Source organism: Penaeus chinensis, chromosome 27, assembly GCF_019202785.1.
Source record: "Penaeus chinensis breed Huanghai No. 1 chromosome 27, ASM1920278v2, whole genome shotgun sequence".
NCBI classification, from domain to species: Eukaryota; Metazoa; Arthropoda; class Malacostraca; order Decapoda; family Penaeidae; genus Penaeus; species Penaeus chinensis.
Window position 1 is genome coordinate 7440838 of NC_061845.1, and position 7500 is coordinate 7448337.

Here is a 7500-nt window from a genome sequence, read left to right on the forward strand (position 1 = left end):
GATAAGAAGGAAGATAAGAGAAAATCCAAAGACGAGAAACTCCCTAGAGATGGGAAATAAAATAATGATAATAATAATAATAATAATAATAATAATAATAATAATAATGATGATGATGATGATAATGCTGATGATAATGATAATGACAATGATAATGATAATGATAATGATAATGATAATGATGATAATAATAATAATAATAATAATAATGATAATAATAGTAAAGATAATGACAGTAATATTATTAATAATAATAATAATAATAATAATAATAACAGTAATAGTAATAATGATAATAATGATAGTGATAATAGTAATGACAATTATAATAATTAATTCATTAATCAATTAAAAACATGCAGGTGTTTTGGACTGTTTGATTCTACTTACGGATTTTATTTGACAATTACAAGTCCATATTCGTCGCTATTTCCCAGCCAAAACAGATGGAAAATAGCGTGGGAAAAAAAAAAAAAATTATTCAGAATTTTTTTCAGATTATCCTTTTTATTTACCGACTCTCAACTAAAATGGATGGAAAATAAAAGACAAAGGAAATATATCATGGCAGATTTTTCGTTCTCATTTTCTTCGGTGTATTCATATTCTCAAAATTCATACGAATATCACAAACCATTTCGGACGGATTGCGCGAACAGCCTCGTTAAATGGACAACAATATCGTTTTTTTTTTTTTTTTTTTTTTTTTTTTTTTTAGTCTTTTACCTCCCTGGTTATTTGGGATTACCTTACATATCAAATAAAGAAAATTGCAAGATTAATCATGATAATTAAGGAATATTCACAAAGTTTAAATTCGACTTATTTTTTTTATTTTTTTTTAATTCAACGGATAACGTGACAGAAAGTAAGCATAGGGATACGTGAAAATGAAATGAGTTGCTGTTATTTGAATTCAGGTCAAATTTTTGCAATTAACGTTTTATTCGAATTATTGTAGTACCTCCCACGGGGTTTTCATGCAAATGGAAATCAAATCAGTGCTTCATTATGGATGATAACGCATTATAGAAAAAAATATATCTAGAATTGAACATTAATTAATTACATATAGTTATCTAATTAGATATAATAAATAAATGATTCAAAGACTTCGAATAAAAAAAATCTTACCTAAATCACATCTGCTTATCTGCAAATAACCAGACCCGACGAACGCGTCTCAGACCAAATAAACACCTTTTTTTTTTTAGCAGAAAGCAGCCAAATAGTCCTTGCCATTTTAACAAAAGCAACACACCACGTTCATTTTCCATTCTCGCTTACACACGAGTGCAGGAACACAATAAACGAGTTTTGGCCAAGGAATTCCAAACAGCTGAGCAAGTTATCAGCTGGGAAAGAGAGGGTGTGTGTGCATACATACAGGAAATCAAGATCTTTACCCCACTGGAAGCAAGCAGTCTCGAGGGAGGGGAGGGGGCAGTAAAACACACACACAAAAGAGACGTAACCACAGCAAAACACACACCCACACACATACACGCGCACACACACATAAAAGCAACACAAAAGTAGAAACACACACGCACACACACGAAGACAAAAATAACATTTCCTTCCTTACGTTCGCCAATTGCATCCACTTACGAAAACACTTACGAATTCAAACCAACAAAGAAAAAAAAGGGGAAAAAAAGGAAAATGGAATTGGCAATCCTGCACAACGAATTCTGAAATGCCAACAAACAAACAAACAAAATTGAAGTCATGGAGAATGACTTCAAATCTAGGAAGTTGATTGAGAAGTCCTGGCAGATTGGCAGAAGTGCTGCCTAACAAACTCGTAATGGAATCGGTTTCTGATTTGCATGACGGAATGAAAGAAATTGGGAGAAAAAGAGAATAAATAAAGTCAATAGAAAGAAAAAAGTACGTGCATGATTTGCATAAAATGTTTTTTTTTTTTGTCTTTTGTCTTTGTTTTTCGTTCCTTTTATTTTTCTCATTCTATTTGTTGATGTTCGTTTATTTTCCTTTTTTTTTTTTTTCTTTACCTTTGTATTTTCTTTTCCCTGGTCTCCTTCATGTTGCACTTTCATTCTTTATCGAGTTCGGAGAGAAATATTCTTTAACGAATTGTTATGCACGCACATGCGGGTATTGGTGTACATGCATGTATGTATACACACACACGTACACACACGTGTGTGTGTGTATGTGTATATATATGTATATATATGTATATATATATGTGTGTGTGTGTGTGTGTGTGTGTGTGTGTGTGTGTGTGTGTGTGTGTGTATGAATGTATGTATGCAGTATGTATGTATGTATGTATGTATGAATGAATGAATGAATGAATGAATGAATGAATGAATGTATGTATTATGTATGTATATATGTATGTATGTATGCATATATGCATACATGCATGCATGCATGTATACATGAACAGAAAAGACAGTGAGCTATTTGCCTTTCAAATAGATCTAAGAAAACTTCGTCAAGCCATTTTTTACGTCTGTGTGATAAGAATTTTAAAAATATAACAAATATACGGGCATATCCTCCTGTTGTACTAATATCAATTCGGTTCCATGCCAACCAACGGTATTTCATATCATCTCTAACCCTCTAGTAGTAAAATAATAAATAAAATAATAATGTCAACAATGATAGCAATAAGAGAGCTGACAATATCATTAGCATTAATGGCATAGCCAAACGTATTTAAAAAAGAACGATAACAAAAGAAAACAAACAGACCATTCAGTGTGATAAAAAGCCCTGTTCGCCTTTCCATCCTTCCTGGTACAATCGGTCCCGCTACAGTATTGTAAGAGATATAACACAAGAATCCGAGAGGGAAGTTAACCAGTGCTTTCTCTAGCTCGTGTTTGGAGGTTCCCGTGTGTTCTCTGCGGAGATAACGTCCCTGCTCGCGAGTTGTGGTTCTCTCGGCTTCCCTTCCAAGCCTATGAAGCTAAATTGTTTTCCAGTGTGGTGTGTGTGTGTGTGTGTGTGTGTGTGTGTGTGTGTGTGTGTGTGTGTGTGTGTGTGTGTGTGTGTGTGTGTGTGTGTGTGTGTTAGAGGGAGAAGGAGAGAGAGAGAGAGGGGAGGAGAGTGGGAAAGAGAGAGGGAGGGAGGGAGGGAGGGAAAGAGAGAGAGAGAGAGAGAGAGAGAGAGAGAGAGAGAGAGAGAGAGAGAGAGAGAGAGAGAGAGAGAGAAGGGAAAGGGAGGAGGTGGAAGAAGGAATGGAAGGAGACAGACTGAGACAGATAGAGAGAGAGAAAAAGTCTGGAAAATTTAAATCATCAGCCCCTTGTTTAAAAAAGATATCCTTATTGACATTATGCTGATATAATTCGTCATAAGCCTCGTCCTGAAGAAGAAGAAACACGAGGATTGTTTGTAATCTCAATAAAAGTGAGTTATTCTTACGGGAATATCTAACTAAAGAGGACTGTTCTTATCATTATTATAAGATTCGTCGTAAGTCAACAATGGTATTTTTAAAGTTTAATTCATTACTGAAATCCGCTCTTTTCATTTCTCAATACAATGAAGGCAAGTGGTTTACAAGACTTATTCATGATGCTGGAATGACAATGTAACTTCTTTTATTCTTTTTTTAATTACGTTTCTTCTTTATTCTAAATTCGTGTGATTGCTTGTTTTTTTCTTCCGTTTTCCTTAATGAAATTAATCACTCGTTTCTGTTTGGTTTCGTTTCGTTGTTTTTGCTTTTGTTTCCCGGCTCCTGATGGCATTGTGAACATTGTCAAATGAACAGAGTTGTGTCTTCAGATCTAAAAAAAAACAGAAAACATATAGAAGGGGCTTATTATAGTCTTTCGCTTATTTCATTATTTTCATTTAATTATTTCGGATTAAAAATGAAGGCACTGAACATGACATCGCATAATTGGGTCACGCTTTTTATTTCAGTTCTTCATTATTATTTTATTTTTTATTTTTGTCACCATTATCATGTCATTCTGTTTACTACAAGTATATCTATTTTCATTATTTATATGCCATTCTTTTTATTATAGTTATTTCTACTACCGTTACTTTCATTACCGTTATTGTTTTTTCAGGGAACAAAACAACTATTAACGAACCCACTAATGTGTCTCTTGACTCTCCCTGTGTTATATCCGAGTTGTAAAAGCATTCGAACTTTTACAATATATTACTTAAATTACAACAAAAACTTTTTACTGTAACGAACGAAACAACAATGATCAAAGTAAACCACGGCCCGAAATCCTTCTCGGGAAACCGCTTATTCTATTCCTTCTTTTGAACGTTTGTGGGATAGCAGTTCCGCCTCTCTCCCTTCCTCCGCTCTTCGGACCAGTAGTTCTTCCTCGCCCCCCTCGATCCTTCAGCTTCTCCCCCCCCCCCCCCTATTGGTTCGGTACCTCCTCCTCTGCGGTCCAGCACCTCCCCCTCCTCCAGTAATCCCTCCCTCCTCCTCTTTTGATCGAATACCTCCCCTCCTCCGGTTCAGTACCTCCCCTTCCTCCCCTTCCTCCAGTACCTCTCCCTTTCGTTGAGTCTGCGTGGGAGGGAGTCGTAAGCCCTGCCACATCTCGAGGAAAATGTTCTTCCACTTGATGGAGGCCGACAGGACACAATGTGATTCCAAGAACTATGTTCGTCTCGGTGGGAAGGCTTCTGGAGATGGAGCGTTCGAGGAAAGGATATAAATACAACGCGGAGAAATGGAAAGAGGGAGACGGAGGGAGAGCTTCGAAGCATGTACGACAAATATGTACACGACCGCCTCATCTATTCAACTGACCTACTGCATGTGAAAACAAATAATATGAAAAACCCCATTACACAGTTTAGCGAGGAATTAGTCATTACAATTCAGCGAGGTTGTAGAGCGCCGCCAAAACATGGAATGACAGTGTAATGAGAGAAATAGCTGTTCTCGCTGCCAAGTAAGAAAGTGACGAACGCACCAGTGCTTTTGGGCGGGAGGGATGTTAGCAGTGCCAGAGTGCCATTATCAGCGGGATAGTTTCAGCGGGATTACGAGCAATAAAGGGGCGGGAACTAGGATGCATTATTCTCAAAATGGAGCGGCTTTGTCTGCGAAGGTGAAACACGCGAAGCAAGGAAAGCGTGCGCGTAAATCATCTTATGAAGGAATGAGACTATGTTTCTTTATGGAGCTTAATTCCCTCTTCATTTTGCCTAATTCATAGTATAAACAGTGACCTCGTTTGGAAATGAATAAAGGGTAGACACAGAAACATTTCAATTTCCAGGGATAGATAGAGCAATACATCTCTTTTCACATTTTCCGAATTCGAAAACTTCCCACACTTTCCTATCACAGACGTCGAGGAGATAACAAAGGCTCGCTAAAGTGACAGATAATGAGATAGACGTCAGTCACGTGACTCTGCAGTTCACGAGGACGCTTTTTCCAAACTCTCGCCACAACCTGGCTCCTCCAAGATTTAAAGAAAAATCCTCTTTTCAGCTTTCTTCAAGACCACGAATACGCCATGCCTAATGCCGGTAATCGGATAAACTCACAAACATCTTTTCTCTTATCCGTCTTTTTTCATTCTTCTATTTTCCTTGTTTTTTGTGTTTCGTATTTTTTTTTTTTTTTTCACCTCCGTTCTCTTTTAAGACATGCAGAAGGAGCAAGGATGTCTTTTATCCTGGACGATTTCGATAGACATGAGAGCATACGTCGAGGCTCTCCAGGACGACTGGACGAGAAGGAACTAATCTCTTTCCTCATCTTCATGTTTGGCCTTTTATCTCCCTTTATTCCTTTCCCTTTCTTTTCCCTCTTCCCCATCCCTATTTTCCATACCTTCCTCAACTCTCCACCTCCTTCCTCCTTTCCCCCATCTCTCCTTACAATCAACCCTACTCCCTACCTCGCCCTTATTCTTTCTTTATCCATCCCTATCCCGTACACCTAACCCACACCACCCTCCCCCACCCACATTCCCTCTCCCAGCCCTGCATCTTACATCCCTATTCCCACCTCTTTAATTAAAGACGTTCGACATTTTAAAAGTCTCGCCCGCTCTCACCTTATCTCGACACAGGAGGCTCCTCGCCGCCCTCGAGAACCGGCCTAATTATTGTTCGCGAGAAAGCTCTAAAATGTTTGATCTTTAATTCCCCCCGACTGATGACTCAGCATAGAGCGAGCTGGGGGAGATACCATGTGGTGTGGGGTCGGACATGAGAGGGAGGCTTATCATGCAGAGAGCTAAGAGGTTCGGGAGGCACGCCGCAGACACTCATGCACAATCAACCTAATTTTGGGTCTTATCATGCACCGGGCTGAGTGGTCGTTAAAATGACTTTGTTCTGTTATGATATTTATGGTGAAAACATTTTTTTTTTCTGTTTATTTGCATGGATACCTTGTAAATATTAATATAATTTCAGATACGGGGGTTTCCTTCCAAATCTTGGAAATATTAATAAAACTGCTTTCTTGTGGCTGGTTAAGACTCGACACTTCTGACTCTCAGAAGCGTTATTACGATTAAGGTAGCATCGTTTTATTCGAATCTCTGTGAACTATAGACGCTTTTTTGTTTGTCAAGGGCTGAGGTGAGACACGCGCAAATATTCATGTACTTTTTTATGGCTTTTGAAGTTGACACATTTTCGGTGCATTCGAATCTGAAAATTTTGAATAAGTGATCTCTCTCTCTCTCTCTCTCTCTCTATATATATATATATATATATATATATATATATATATATATATATATCGGGTTTGCCACCTCACAAATAATCACCATTCTTACGAATCATCTTACATCATTCGAGTCTGTGAGATGTCAGTAAATCTAACACCCTTTTATTTTCGAATTTGAAGATTAAGACATATGAAATTAATCACTGTGTCTCCCCTTTTTTCCATAACTGCAGAATTAACCTTGGCCCTGAACTACGGCGGTTAAATTCCCGAACGACAATTCAAGCAAGTGCATTCGCTAGCGGGAAAGTGCTCGAAGCCGTTTCATTTCCCTGGCTGTGCTTTGTTGAATCCGCTTCATGAATCCGAGAGTTAACGAGACTTGCTTGCAGAACTTAAACTTTGGTGCCCCCTTTACCCCTGTCTCGTTCTTGCTATTTTCTTATGGTTCCTGCTTTATCTGGTTCTTTATTGATCCGGTCATTTGGGATCTTTCTCTGTCTTTCTCTCTCTCTCTGTCTGTCTCTCTGTCTATGTCTCTCTTTCCATTTACCTATCAATCTATCTGTCTGTCTATATCTATGTCTACCTGTCTACCTATCATCAAATTGATAGACAGACAGTTTGAAGGCTATCTAACAATATGTATATAGAGAGATAGATAGATATAGATATATATTTATACACACACACACACACACACACACACACACACACACACACATATATATATATATATATATATACATATATATATATACATGTATGTATGTATGCATGTACAGTATGTATATATGTATACACAGATATGTGTGTGTGTGTGTGTGTGTGTGTGTGCA

At 37.7% G+C, this 7500-nt stretch overlaps 1 protein-coding gene across 1 annotated transcript in view; it reads right to left on the reverse strand.

The window, feature by feature from the left end:
• LOC125039630 (calexcitin-2-like) overlaps positions 1-7500 on the reverse strand; it is a 230064-nt gene that overhangs the window by 196385 nt on the left and 26179 nt on the right. The window lies entirely within an intron of this gene.